Below are 15,440 nucleotides of genomic sequence, written 5' to 3' on the forward strand. Positions count from 1 at the left end.
AGCGAACAAGCTTATTTTTTGCCCTTTTAACCCTTAAACGTAGCAGTGAAGCTCCTCTGAGCAACTACGACGAGCAGAGTGCCTCGTTGAAAAAAAATTTTATTCCCACTTTTCTATACTATTCAATATTTAATTTTGAATTTCAAGAATAAAAGCATTTGCTTTTCAACTTGAAAACATAGCGATTTTTAATATTATCTTTTAAATACACATGCACTGTTTATATAATATGTTGGTATGGACATATATTGTTACCTTGTAAGATGTCGATATGATTAAACGAGTAGGTAATACACTGTTAGTCAAATGTCTATGGAGTATGATAGATTAGCTAAACCTTATGTGGTCGTGCAAGATAATTTGACCAGTGCAGAGGTCTGAAGTCACAGCTATTGGTGCATTTTTCGACCTGCTAGCAATAAATTTCAGCTGTAAAAAAATAATTAATTATACTAAGCACAGACTTCAAGCTTTCTTTTTCAACAAACATTATACAAACCTCTTTCTGTTTTTGTTAAGGTTCCATTTTTTGATCAACAAATTAATCGTTAGTCTTGCATACAAGTAACGGTGATATTTTTATCTTCGTTCAATTTGTGCGTAACATATAAGTTTAGCTTTTTATTTGCAGCATCCAGCAATATTAAATTTGTAACACCAAACTTTTCGAATTGTTTTGATTTAACTAACGCCTTAATTTGGCGCTATTTTTTCATCTTCATAATTTTCATAAATAGCCTTTTTCTGGTGTCATAAAATATCAATAAATTGATAGTTTATGTTGCTTAAAATAACCAAAGATTAAACTTGTGACACTCAATTGTAAAGCTTTTTGAACAATATTGCCTAAATATTATACAAGCTTTCGATTAGCAGTGATATGCAGTATTTTGCATCACGTTTTTTCAAATTCATGTGCAGATTTTCCTTTTGAGTTCATGAATAAACCACTTTACTGCAGTAAAATACACAGTATCTCCTTAGCAATTTGCCGGAGGATTTTAATCCTTTGATTTTTATTAAATATATTTTGTTATAATATTATTCATTTTTAACGTCACCTTAATGATTTAGAATGCAATGATAATTTATTTATTAGAAATTATCGATGTTTTTTGTCATCCAATAGTTTCGCTAATCTTTCTTTTAATTCAACCATCAGTAGCTATATTTTGTTAATCATTTTTTACAAAAACTATACCCTCATGTGAAACTAGGAGTGTCAATACTTTGGTAATATTAAATACATTGTCAGCTCCTCAAAAAAAGTTATACTATATATGTAACATTAGTGCCCTAATCGTATGCTATTGAATAAGACTTATATGTATGTTTTTAGGACAGATTATTTTTTCTACCCTTTCAAAAGATACTTTCGTAAATTCATCGCCATTAACCCTTTGAGTAGTGATATAATTAGTTAGTATACACTTGGGAGTGAGTTAATTATACGCATTTTTCTATTTTTATTTCTGTTGTTATTTATTTATTATTATTTTAAATTGCACTTACAATAAATTATAAGAAAAAAATCAGTTTTGATTTATTTTACTACTTTTTTGTATTAGTGTGTTTTAATAATTTATTTGAACACTTTTATTATTCAATTTCTTTAATATAATTTATATATTCATTATATACTATTTGGGTTTTGTAAATTTTTTTATAGCAATATTTTTTATAAAATTTATATAATTATTTTTCATAACGTTAATTTATTTCTTACTCTTTAATTTATTGCTATTATTTTACATAAATATCATTAGATTAATTCTTGAGTTACATGTATCTATCTGGAGCACCTCAAAACAGTGAAAAATGTACCGCCGTACATGTACGGCGATACTCCTCAAAGGGTTAAACCGATTTTTTTGTTTGAAAATTAAATTTGCTACCATATAACTTGCATTTACTAATGAATGAAAATTTATATTTCGAAATAGTTATTGTTTAGACGTTAATTTTTTCCAAATTTTTTATGTTCGTACCTTGCTTAGTGTACTAAATTTTAAAATAAATTAAATATAATATCTTTAAAAATTAAAGTGTAATACACTGCAGAAAAAGGCTTTATTTTTTTACAAAATATAAATATATCGAAGGTGTTTTTTTATTCCGTTTTGAAAACCCGTTACAGTTTTATTTTTTCGGATTCGGATATAAATACTTGAAGATTCATCTTCTATATTTCTTGAACATTTAACCATTCCAATCTATCAATCATACTTCTACAACTGGTAAATCTATTTTTATTTAAGACTATTCTAATTGCCCTATTTTGTAATTTTTGCAACATTTAATTATCTAATTTATTAAATATATTTAATGATGTCGCATAATAAGTAAAATGAGGCATTGCAAATTTTTTTTTTTTGTGTTTATACTTAGTATATTTTTCATTCTGGATAATATACCTATTTTTCTACTATTTTTTTTAAATTTATAATTACAATGTTCCTTAAAATTTAATTTTACATCTTCAAAAAAATGCCTAAGTGTTTTATATCATCAACTATTTATATAATAGAGTTGTCTATAACTATTTTGATATTAATATCTAACATATTTTTTATAATTAATGAGCATACATTTGGTTTTTTTCTCATTTATTTTAAACACTGCAGATCGCCGATTTTTTTACCCACACCAAAAGTATTGTTTCGTTTACTTATACTTTATGCTGCTTTGCCACTCGTTTTGAACTTAAGCAAAAAAAATTCTATTTCTCAGTTTTTAAAAAAAAATCTGTAAAAGACTGTATATTTGTATAAAAATAACAGCACCTTGATAAAAAAAAACACTATAAATTTAATAAATTATTATATAAGTATCCATTTATTTTGAAGTTGATATCATGAATAAATATTATTTTAAATCTTCAAATAGCTCGAGTACCTTTAGTAGTTTCAACGTAAAAGCACTAAGTGCCACTCTCTAAATTCATAGTAAAGCATTAAGTAGCAAATGGATAAAAATTCTATTGGTTTTATATTATGAAAGCTGAATATTTATATCAGTGATAATAGTAAAGTAATTTTATTTCATAAGAATATTTTAATACATCCTTATGATTAAGTTATAATATTTATAATATATAATTTTATAATTAAAAAAAGAATATTATTTAAGACACTAAATTACCTTAAAAGCATCAATTCGATAATATTTATTTTTTAAAATACATATTAGGTATATTAAAAAAGTATAAGATACTTATTCATAACAATGTTGCATTTGCTTAAAAGTATTATTTACGTTATTAACTTAAACCGAATTATTAGAATCTCTAGTTTTAAAAAGAATTTTTACTAAATTTGCAAATCTAATATTATCAATTTAACATGGACTTTTTAATAAAAGATTGATTTTAATGAATATATTTCTATCTAAAAAATTACAATGGTATGAAGTAAATTTATATTTATTTTAAAAACGCATTTCGCTTTGACGATCGATATAATTCCTACTAAGACATCTTTAAAATTTAAATCTATTAAAAATATAGTCAATCGCTATCCTGAATAATTTGACTATACTTATCTGATATTATATAATATAATTTTCTTTGTCAATTACTAGAGAGCGCATGAAAAAAATCATTAAATATATTGATTATAAACAGATACCCCATTTGCATTAATCAGCTATAATTTAAAACCTAATTGATTAAAATATATAAGAGTTAAATTGAATTATTTATTTTCACCTTTTACTTTATTAATTTTAAAAGGTAATGTTACAAGTATCCACTAGACAAAAAGATTACTTTATATTAATAATAATATTTCTAATTACCGAATGAATTCCACATTCGTGATATTTACATCAATTAGCATAAATAAATATTTTTAGGCATAAATACTTTATTAATATTACTACCGATCTTTGGCTGTACGAAATACTTTTCTGGCAGTCATCTCTGTCCATATTCGATGTCGCAATCGTGACATATTTTTTATTATTATTGTGGTATGAAAAAGCTCATATTTCTGAGGTGTCTGAGGTAGTTCTTTAAAGTTACAATTAAAACGCTTATCTATTGATCGTATTTATTTTTAAAGTTCGAAACTTACATCAGTATAAAATGTCTGACATGACGTAACATCTAAAGAATTTAATTCCAATCTGAGAATGTAAGTGTTTGTTTGTGAGACCAGCTCTAAATTTTAAAAACTGGCATCTATCTCGTCCCATTTCAAGTTTGCTCTTATATGATGTTCAAATAATGATTTTATACATTTAATCCATTCATAATTAATATTATTATAACAAGCTTTTCTCGTTTGAGTTCAAAAGGCAAAGATTACCATACGATCCTTTTTTTAAAATCAAAGCCATAGCATCTTGATTTTGGCATAGGCATATACTACATAGTATAACTTAAATCAGTAAAAATATAATAATACAAATTTATATTGTTTTTCAGTGAAAATAATTTTTAATTTGATGCCCTTTAAAAATATACGATATACATATTTTTACTATCAACCCTTCATAGCGGTAAGATTGATGTTGCTCAAAGTTTTGATTATCATTTCAGTGGCGGCGCGATTTCATCGTGCTGCTTTTTATGCGTCTTTCTTTTTCTATATTGGTCAATCATTAAAATGGAAGACGGTCAGTATCGCACGCGCCGACCCCGTAAAACCGGAAAAGGGTTATAAGTCTCTGACTGCTTGAATCCAAAGAGAAAAAAAAACGCCGCGTTCATTTTTCATCGGCTCTGCCCTCGTCTACGCTTTTCGCGAATTCAAAGTGAAAAATTGCCCAAATTTAATACAAGCGTTACTTTTTTGTCTTAATCTTTAACTGAGGAAATTTAAATTTATATTCTAAATATAAAAAATACTTATTATTTTAATATGTTATGCATATATGTAATCGCAATTGTATTGTTAATAAATTTACTCTATTTTGCAGCAATAAAATTTAAATAAATCTATTCAATAAAATAATCATTATTATATTACCTAAATAATTTTACAATGGTGGACCTAAAATAATAAACTACTACTATTTTCTTGAAATTGCGCTTTTTCCAATACTTTTACTATAATTTTGCGATGTGCTTATTCTTCACTGGTATGAAGCAAATATTTGCCATACATTATAAAATATCTATACTTTGCTAAAAATACAAAACCCGTGCACTTGCAGGTGTTTATGTATCGTGTTTTTCACCTTTTCCTTCTGTGATGTTTTAGATAGAAATTTATCTCACTAATGTTGCGTCATTTTTTATTAAGAGTACGTCTTGTATCCTGCGCATTTTGTCTTACCCGAACCTGTCTTATGATATTCGGGAAAACTATTTATTGTGTCCTTGAAAAAATGAAATTTTCGATCCCCTCAAAATAGAAAAAAAATATATAGTCAGAAAAATAGTTTAAAAACGAATTAATTCAGTTTAGATCCACTATATAATAATATTCCAAAAAAGAATTGTGGTATGTTACAAAAGCTTGCTGGTTATTTTAATTTAAAGCACACTGATCTCACAGATAAACCACTAGATTTTTTAGAAAAATAAAAAATTAATAAAAGTCATATGAAGATAACGAGTACTGATAAATAACTGTTTTAAGCCTCTTGCTCTTTGAATATCTAAAAAAAAAGTTTTTTATCAGTGAGAAGTTGATTTAACATTGCACCATAAATGTCGCTCTAATAGTTTTTGGTTCTCAAGCCACTTAAAAATTAGAGACTGTATTGCTTTTCAGAGAATAGTTAGTGAATAAAGAAATCGAGATTTTTTGCGATTGAACTTGCCGAATTAACTGATGAAAGTTACCGTGCTATTTTACTTTAAAGAGAAACTTTTTTGTTGGCTTGACTTAACTGGACAAATTCCTAATATAAATACAGGCTTGGCCATAATAATGGGGTACCACAATAAATGTGTCGGCACAAAAAAATAAAAAATCGAATAAGGTTATTTTAAACTTATTTTTAATATTTAGTTGGTTCACCCTTAGCTATAATTACAGCTGCTACTCTTTTTGGCATATGTCAACTGATGATTTGCACAATTTTTCTTGCAGCTTAATTTTAGGTTTGCAATTGTGTTAGCCAACCTTTCCTTTAATTTTGCTCTTAAATGCTTTATAATATGTAAGCTATCCTTAGAGTGGCAAATTTTTTGACGCAAAATAACCCCTGAATTTTAGCGAAGTATGGCATGGTGCGTTTTCTTGCTAAAATCAGATGGTAGCGTGGTATATGCTTGAAAATATTTTTTATTAGTAATACATTAAAATGGAGAGCACCTAACTGAAAGATGCTATTTCTTTAATTGAACAAAGTGATGAAAGATTCCGTGAAGATCATAAATGAAATTCGTAGTAGAGCCAGAAACTCCAGGCTGCTCTCGACGAATTATATTTATCTCTTAGCTTCAAAGCCATGAAATTAATATCAAAATTTTAGACCACATCCTCGACAATTTAACATATTATGACACACGTATTAAATATATTTTTTTTAATGTATCGTTTCTCCTACTATTATTAAACATATACTTTAAAAAAGAGCATGTGATCATAAAAAAACTATATTGTTACTGATATATTTATTAAAAATTATTTAAGTTTATACAAAAGAGCTGATAAAAATTTATATACATGCGAAAATAAAAAATATTGTTTTTAGTAAACACTTAAGGTCCTCGATATATTAAATTAGAACATAAGGTATATCATATAAAATCTACCATACCACATCATGATGATTAAATTAACAGATCGAATGAATTGTCAGCTATATTAATTTACAGCGCTATATGGCAAATTTAATCTACGTATGTCAGATAAAATAATTTTTTTGTAACCGAATTTCATCTGAAAATATGTAAATATATACTATTTATACGTGTTAAAGAAATTCTGGGAAAATTGGTCGAAATGTTTGGATTACATATACGTACGAAATTGACTTGTTCGCTTGTCCCTCGTCCATAAATTATTTGCACAATGATTTGTCACAGAATTTGTCTATTCTAATCAGTCGATGAATAACTTATGTCGCTATGACAATGCTCTTATCACCAGCGGAAATACGATTAAATGATGTTGAGCTAACTATATTAAAAATGCCTATCTCTCAATGTCTCTAACATTATAAAATAAAAATTTTCATAATATCATATCGGTTGCTACTCACGATGCTTTAAGAATTGTAGAGTGCCTTCGAGGCTATATTCCATTTTCAACAAGTTGTGCATTGCGTGGTTCGTGGAAAACATTAGGTATCATCCATTACAATACGTAATTACAGCATTTAACAAAAACAAAAGCCATGCACACAGTAATAGCTTTGTATTGAGAACGACGAAGATTTTAATCGTATGCTAATCCATGCACAGTGCGTTGGCTGTCGAAAAAAAAAATATTTTATAATGTCTTATATTTAAAAAAATATTAGAAACCCTCTATTTGTTTGTATATTATTTTATAAAATATTGCTTACGATTTCACGCAATATTTTCGAGGAATCTTTTATGGCTTTCTTATTTTTGTACTTGATCTTCAGCTCTAACACTGAGCACTTAGATCTTAAATGCGGAATTGAGAAGTTAAAGACAGTGTTCTTCTGGAACTAATTTGGTTAGGGCTGCGAAGTCAGTCTCGCTCCAATCTTTGGAAATGCTCAAAAATCACCCTTATTTATCAAAAAGGGTGATAAATTCTGCATAAAAAACTATAGACCAATCGCAGTGTTGTTTGCTCCTTCTATATTATTGTGAAATAATTATTCATAAATATGTCTTTAATCGCTTTCGCCCAGTTTTGTTTGACCAACGATTACGGTTTTACGGTTACATTTGTCTTTCATTAAAACGGTGTCAAAATTTCTGTCTATTTTTTTAATCAAATCTTAGGTACTGCCAATCTTTACACTCGCAAACCCTACTTTTTACACTATTACGTGTAAAAAGTAGGTTTTATCAAATCAATATCAAAAATGGCGCAAAAAATTGTCTTATTGAGCCAAGAAATTTGGAAATCAATTGTTTAAGCCAGGGGTCTGCAAAATATTTTTGTAAATGACCAGATCGAAAATATTATATGCAGGATATTTGGCTTTCATTTTTGACACAAAAATATTACTGAATTGACGACTGATTCAATGGTGGAAATAAAACAATGAATTATCAGAAGCTCTGAACCCCTTGCATTTTCACTAGCTTTATATTTAATGTATTTCAATATTTATAAAAAATAAAATCAATTGCCGCCTGGGTATCTACTGCAGCAGCCGGTCATTTGTGTATAATTTTCGATGACTTTTTCGTACATTTCTTGTGCATTCTCGGCTATAACTTGGCGAATGTTGGTTGTTATCGGCGTAGACACGACTCTAAGTTTAATTTCATAAAAATATCCAGCGGCGTTAAATCGTTTAATCTTGGCGGTCAGTATATGTCACCAAAACGTGAATAATTATGCAATTTGGGAATTATCACGCAAAACGCGCAAGTTGTGCCATTTCGTTGAAACCACATGTCTTCGATTTTTTGGCAAAAATAATCAAAAAAGTAAGGCCCAATGACGCCGCCTGACTACAATACTGTCTCATTTTTGGCATTTTATCTTCTCTCGTGAATCACATAAGGATTTTCCTCGCCTTATATGCGGCAATTTTATTTATTAACATACCCAGAGAGATGAAAATGTGTCTCATCAGAAAAGAAGATTATTTATTAATTTATTTAGCTTAAAAGCTAATCTTTAATTTTTTTGAAAAAGCAGCATCAACTTCCTGCTGCTCTTACAATCAATCTAATCAATCTAAATGATTTTCTGTTTATGGCCTCATGGCTTTAGTTTTTGTGTTGAGCATTTTTTTAGTCACTTTAAACAAAACATTGATTTCTCAAGCAAACAGTAGCAAATAAGCAGTTTTTGTTAGATAAACCAGTAACTATTTTAGTATTGAATTGTTCTCATAAGCCTCTAAAACAGATGACTTACTGTCACTATTTTTAGCTAACCCTTTAGTTTTACAAAATATTCGCTATTTTGCAAAGCGCATTTGTTATAATTCAACATAGTGCGTCTTGGGGTAAGAGCGTTGAGATTAAAAAAAATACGAATCACTGGGTAAAACCAAATAAAATCTTTCAAAATAATTTTCTTTGCTATTAAATTGGCTATTGATGTAACTCACAATGTCCTCGACACTTCTTGCGATTATACCGAAAGCTTAATAGACCAAAATAATGTTACAACAATCACACACGACTATTAATTTAACTGGTAGATTTTTTTTTATGAACTGCCTAAAATCCGCTGCGGTAGTATAATAAATTTGTTTCTTAATTAATTTACGAAAATTCTTATAAATATCTTAGAGTATTATTGTCTAAGATGCAGATAAGCTTTTACACCGAAAAACTTCAATGCATTCACTATTGATTCCAAAAATAAATTACAGAGTATTTGAGAATAGTGAAAATAAATTACAGAATATTAGAGAATCGTTCCCAATCCCAGTTTTTGATTATTTAATAATAATTTCTGAATGAGTGCCAATTGATGTCGTTCTTAATATGCTATACATTTTTGGGGTTATTGTAGTAAGTTAATGAGTTTTCAGTATAATATCCTTGGTTCCTCCTTCAATTAAGTAACAAACAGGTGTAAGATCAATAGTTTGAAGTCCATGTCGACAATGTTTCCAGAGAGCGCCTGCAAAAATCCAAAAAGTCCGTCTGCGCATGGAAGCGAGGGGATGAGAGGGGAAGTGGCGTAGGGAAAAAATTTGCATTAAGATTTCATGAGACCATAAATACACATGTAAGTGGCGTGCGACCTTGGGATTCAAGTTTCCGTAGATAAGGGGAGTTCCCAGTACGGGCCGAGACGAACGCCGGTGGGGGCGGCACCCACACTCCACGTAAAAAATCCACCCCTTAAGCAGAGGGAAAAACCACCACCGAAACACGAAGGGGCCCGAATAAGCGGAGTGATGAAGCGGATATCTTTGTAGGTTGTTGGGTTACGAGAACGGTCTGTTCTGTTTATGTGCGTGTGTATGTGTGAAAAGTAGCACTTCGACACTGTCGGTATTTTACGAAAAAGAAGCAGCCAATTTGTATCTATGACGCGGCGGGATTAGTTATTAAATAGTTCAGAAACACATTTGGACTAGTTGTAGATGGATTACTTGTCTGATCTAATTATTATTTGTAAAAATACCTAATAAATATAAATAAAATCCATAAAATAATTGTCTTCAGCTCACTCAGCGATGTCTTTATCTACTTTTTAGTCATAAAATGATGTCTATATAATGTCCATTATATATGTGAGTACAGTCATAAATTTAAAAATAGGAATGTATGAATGGTTTGGTGACTGTGGGTAATTTTTAGTTTTTATTTTCTAGCAGTTGCTAAACGACTGAGATAGTACGCGATCTGTTTCGTGTAACTTGGCACTCCATCTGGCGGCTATTAGAGCTATCTCCTATTTTCTCCTACTGCTGTATACAATATATATATATATATATATATATATATATATATATATATATATATATATATATATATATATATATATATATATATTTTATATCATTTTATTTCGCTATTGTACTGATACTTGATTATTGTTGAATATTTTTAGCCTCATATTTTTTATCATTGAAATTTGTGAACCCAAAATATGGTTTGCGTAACACTGTTTTAACACACGGAACCCCTCTTGTCACCAGACATACCTTAAAATCATAACAAGCCAAACTTACTTTTATTATTGTTTTAACTTGTGTAATTAATATTACTCTACATACACAATTTGGTAACTTTTCAAATTTGTGGAATATGCATTTAGTTAACTATCGCTAGCAAATAGAGTTATCTTCAACTAACTTAATTATTGTTAGCTTACTTCACATAGACAAAATCTTAATGTTACTATGATCATGCACAATACAAAACTTAATTATATTTAAGCAAAATAAATTACCAACAAAGACATAATTAACAAACGGAACTGAATATTTAAAAGAAAATCTCTTGGGGTTTTTAAAAATTATATTGACTCATAATTGATAAACTAATACGTAATAGAATTATTGATTTAATTATCTTTATTAGCATTTCATAAGTTTATAAGTGCATAATGAAAAAAATCTGCTTATGACGTCTCTTTTGGAGAGCACGTTTATTTTTCTCGTGTGAAGTACATAAAAATTAAAATTAAAACAATTTTTTACGAGCATCTTTAAGATAATGATCCACTGGTAGCAAATAAACAATCCCAGTGTTTTCATTAAAAATAGTATCTTATTGTTTTTTTATGAAAAATAAAGTTATAATCGACCCATTGGTTATATGCGCTATACTGTAACAAAAAATAAATATAAATTCTATATGCGGTCTTTGGCATTTTTTGAGACGATTCAAAAGATTTGGCACCTCTGTCGCCATGAAAGATTATTATAAGATCAAAATTAATATTAAAAAGTCGCCTAAAAATAAATAGAAAGTGTTTTTTCTTGCGATTAATATTCTTATTCAGTGTAATTAATAAGCAAAATAATTTTCTATTTTAGTATTAAATATTTTTTTTGTATAGTATTCATTCACAATTTTTTAGATTAACCGGATACGCAGTAAAACGGTTTACCGCTGAAAATGCGTTGGAGAAAAGGGTTTAAGGATCGTTTAAGTCAAAAAATAAATTGTTAAATGGCATGGGGATTTGCCGGAAAACGTTGCATCATTTAATATTAAATACAGAGTTTAAAATCTGTGTCATTTCACAATTAGCTGCTGGTGTTAGTAAATATGAGAAGGAAATAATTTTTTGTGTGCTTTTTTTACAACTCTCCTACGGTGAGCATCAACAGTATTATGATGCAAGCCGAGGGTTATAGTAATTGATGCCTTGCAGAAAAACCCACACAGCTATAATAATAAAGTTAATTAAGCTCACAGCTCTCTGACTTTGTCACCGGCGGCTAACTGGTTATCGGTAGGGGTGTGTTGCTGAATTCTTGGCAACCGGATAGCCTTTTTCGCTATTTTAAGGATTCCTATTTTGCTATTTAACCCTCTGGACTTGTAAAGTGAGTCTGAGTCACCAGGCTTCCGGTAGTAACACTTGAGCGTTGCGCCAGGATCACCACTGATGAAACATCGATTTTACGCGTTTGATATTTTATATTGTTTTTTTGTTGTAATGTTATATATAAGAATTTAAATAAACAATTCTCTTAAAAAAATACCTTCTTTGCCCTAATCAATCCGATGAGATTTTTGTATTTACAATAATGAACGTATTTTGGTGACAAAATTCAGGTTTCGTTGTATCTGTCTCAAAAGTGTCTGATCACTCTGCGGTTGAGTCGGTAATTTACGAACGGGTGACGATTTTATTGCTCATATTCTATTTTTTAAATTATCTTGGTGTTCACACTAATTTAACTTTGTACGGATATAATAATAAAAATAAATAAATAATGGCACTGTTTTAGAATACAAATTGAAAAGAGTAGGAGAAGGAAAATATCCCTATATTGAAATATTTTCAGTTTGATATCCCTCAATTCTTATTACTGCTTATTGCTTCAAATACAGATTTATGAAAAGCATCTGATAGAACTTATGTCCTCATTAAGATGATCATTTTTTACGCGATCGAATGCTTTCTCAAAATATATTAACAAATATAAACAAGTTTACGAAAACCATACCAAAATATGTATTATATTACGATTACATATTCGTAATGTTTTGCTGAATTTCAATGTTTGCACAATATTTATCCCTAATATTTTTAATTTACTTTAGTGTACGTGCACACATGTCTGAAATGCAACAATGGTAATTCAATCTAGCTTTATAAATTGTAAACTCTTTCAGGACAAGGGTCATAATGCATCGCTTCTCCCCTCTTCAGTGCTCAATTTTTTTAAAGGCACAAATAAAAGTATTTAATTAAAATATTTGTTACTATTTATTAATTTTATTTTCAAAACAATAAATGTTAAGAATTCCAGATGTTTTATATAAACTGATAAAAAATAACTGATTCTAAATCAAAAATATCCCTCAGAAAAAATCTAGAATACACAGATTCGAATCTATCCAAAAAATATAATTTATCTGGCAGATGCTAGTAAAATTTAATAATTACAACTTTTCCATATGTCATAAGATATACATTTACATACCTATCATTATTTATTTTTATAGAATGTATAAATGTTACAGTGAATGTGGATTTTTCAGTAAAGTTATATATTTTAATAGTAAATTCCAAATACATTTTTATCATTAGATATATATTTTTACTAGTGAAAATATAATTTAACTGATAGATGCTAGTGAAATTTTATGCTGCTCAATATTTAACGGTCTTTTTTATATACATATATCTAAATTAATTGTAGCTAATTGATTTTTATAATTAACGATATTTATTTGAGGTTTGAATTTATAGTAGAATAACAGTTTAGCTAAGTCAAACTAAAAGTATTATTATTTTATTATCCACAATTTATTATTATAAACATTATATATGTTTTCGACCGGTGTTCTGCAAAATACTGTAATTTGATTAGTGTATCGAGGTGCAAAAAGGGTTGGGAAAATCGTATTACATGTTTAACCAAAACCCAATGGTGCACTAAAAATTATATAACGGACTTTGATTTTGTTTTGTTATTTTTAAGCTATAATTTATGATTTACGTGTTATTTATTACAAATTCATTAAAATATATTTTTAGCGTTTCTTAATATTTTTTTATAATAAATATAAATATTCTAAAAAACGTATAAAAAAAGATGATGTGCATCTATGAAAATGGAAGATTTTTTCCAATATTTAAAATCAACTCAAAATATAAAATCATGAACTGAAATTGTTTTTAAATATTATTATTTAATAATACTTTTTATATTTTGTAATCAAGTTTAGTAATAAAACCCGATCCCATTTTTAAGCATCCCTGTAATATTTTCTAGCAAAATCAAATATGCTATTTTTTTGCAAAATGGCGGTTAATTTAAAAACTTAAGCACTCGTAACTTCGTTCGTTAAAATTCTACATAAAACTTTTTTGAATAAAAAACGTTAAGAGGCTAAACCTGCATCGAAATAAAATACAAAAAAGAATAGTTTAATATCCCGCTTTTATTTAATTGTAAAAAAATATATCATGTTACTCATATTATCATAGACGTCGTGTATACAGATTTTGAGAAAGCTTTTGACAAAGTTTGTCATAGGTTATTATTAAAAAAATTGTTGAACCTCGGTTGCTCGGATAATTTAACTCGGTTATTTTCGAGTTATTTAAGCAATCGTAGACAGTTTGTAACCTATGGGGGCCGATTGTCGAAAGAATAGTTTACCCCCTCGGGGGTTCCGCAAGGATCCAATCTGGGCCCTCTGCTTTTTGTGTTATTTATTAATGACATAAATACAGCAGTTACAAATTCAAGTTTTCTTCTGTACGCAGATGATTTAAAATTGTATAAATGCATTCGATCTGTGGTGTACTCCTTCTCTCTTCAAAGGGATTTAGACTCTCTACGGAGATGGGCTTTCGTTAATTGTCTGCCCTTTAGTGTCGGAAAGTGCCATACTGTGTCATTTTCTAGATCCAATTCGCTATCACCTTATTTCTATCATCTCGGTGGTAACATTTTGACTAGAGAAACTTCCACTCAAGATCTCGGAATCACTTTCGAGAGCAAATGGAGGTTCTCTCTACACATAGACGACGTCTCTGATATATCTTCCAAGATACTCGGCTTTGTTATGAAGAATGCCTTTTACTTTGAAGATCCGTCAGTTATTCGCATTCTCTATGACACCTTAGTTCGTAGCATTCTTGAATCGGGATCTATAATTTGGAATCCCCGAATAGCCAAATATTCCCTTTTAGTGGAAAAAAATTAAAAAAGGTATTTAAGATACCTTTACAAAAGGACATTTGGTTATTATCCGTACATATATCCTAGCGCCTTTATTTTAGGAGCGTTGGAATACGATTCGCTGAGTTCTCGCAGAAAGTTGTATGTCGCTAAGCATTTTTTCAAATTACTTAAAGTTGCTGTCGACAATATAGCTATTATCGAGGAATTCCAGTTTTGGGTTCCGGAACATTTTCGAGAATCACGATCGCGTCCTCTTTTGATGGCCATTAGGGCTAGGACATCCGCACTTGCCGACTCGCCTATAGCTGTGGCCATCCGGCTCCCTAATACACTGGCATTACATATTGACCTATTTAATGTTAGCTACGAGGATCTGATCCAGTTTGTAACATTTAATTTTGATATTTTAGAATATTATTTTTAAGTATTGCTAAATTTAAAATTTGTTTTCGACCATCGTGGCGCATTGGGGAAACCTGTGAGGCCACGATGGTCTTAATTCAATCTAAAAAAATAAAAAAATAAAAATATTGAATATTATATTGTAA

General features: G+C 29.0%; 1 protein-coding gene across 3 annotated transcripts in view; it reads left to right on the forward strand.

Moving 5' to 3' along the window:
* Window positions 1-15,440, forward strand: part of Sh (Potassium voltage-gated channel protein Shaker) — a 344,440-nt gene that overhangs the window by 86,531 nt on the left and 242,469 nt on the right. The gene's annotated exons all lie outside the window — the stretch shown is intronic.

The sequence above is a fragment of the Plectrocnemia conspersa genome, unplaced genomic scaffold (assembly GCF_051122295.1).
Source record: "Plectrocnemia conspersa isolate PC_06_02 unplaced genomic scaffold, ASM5112229v1 ptg000005l, whole genome shotgun sequence".
NCBI lineage: Eukaryota > Metazoa > Arthropoda > Insecta > Trichoptera > Polycentropodidae > Plectrocnemia > Plectrocnemia conspersa.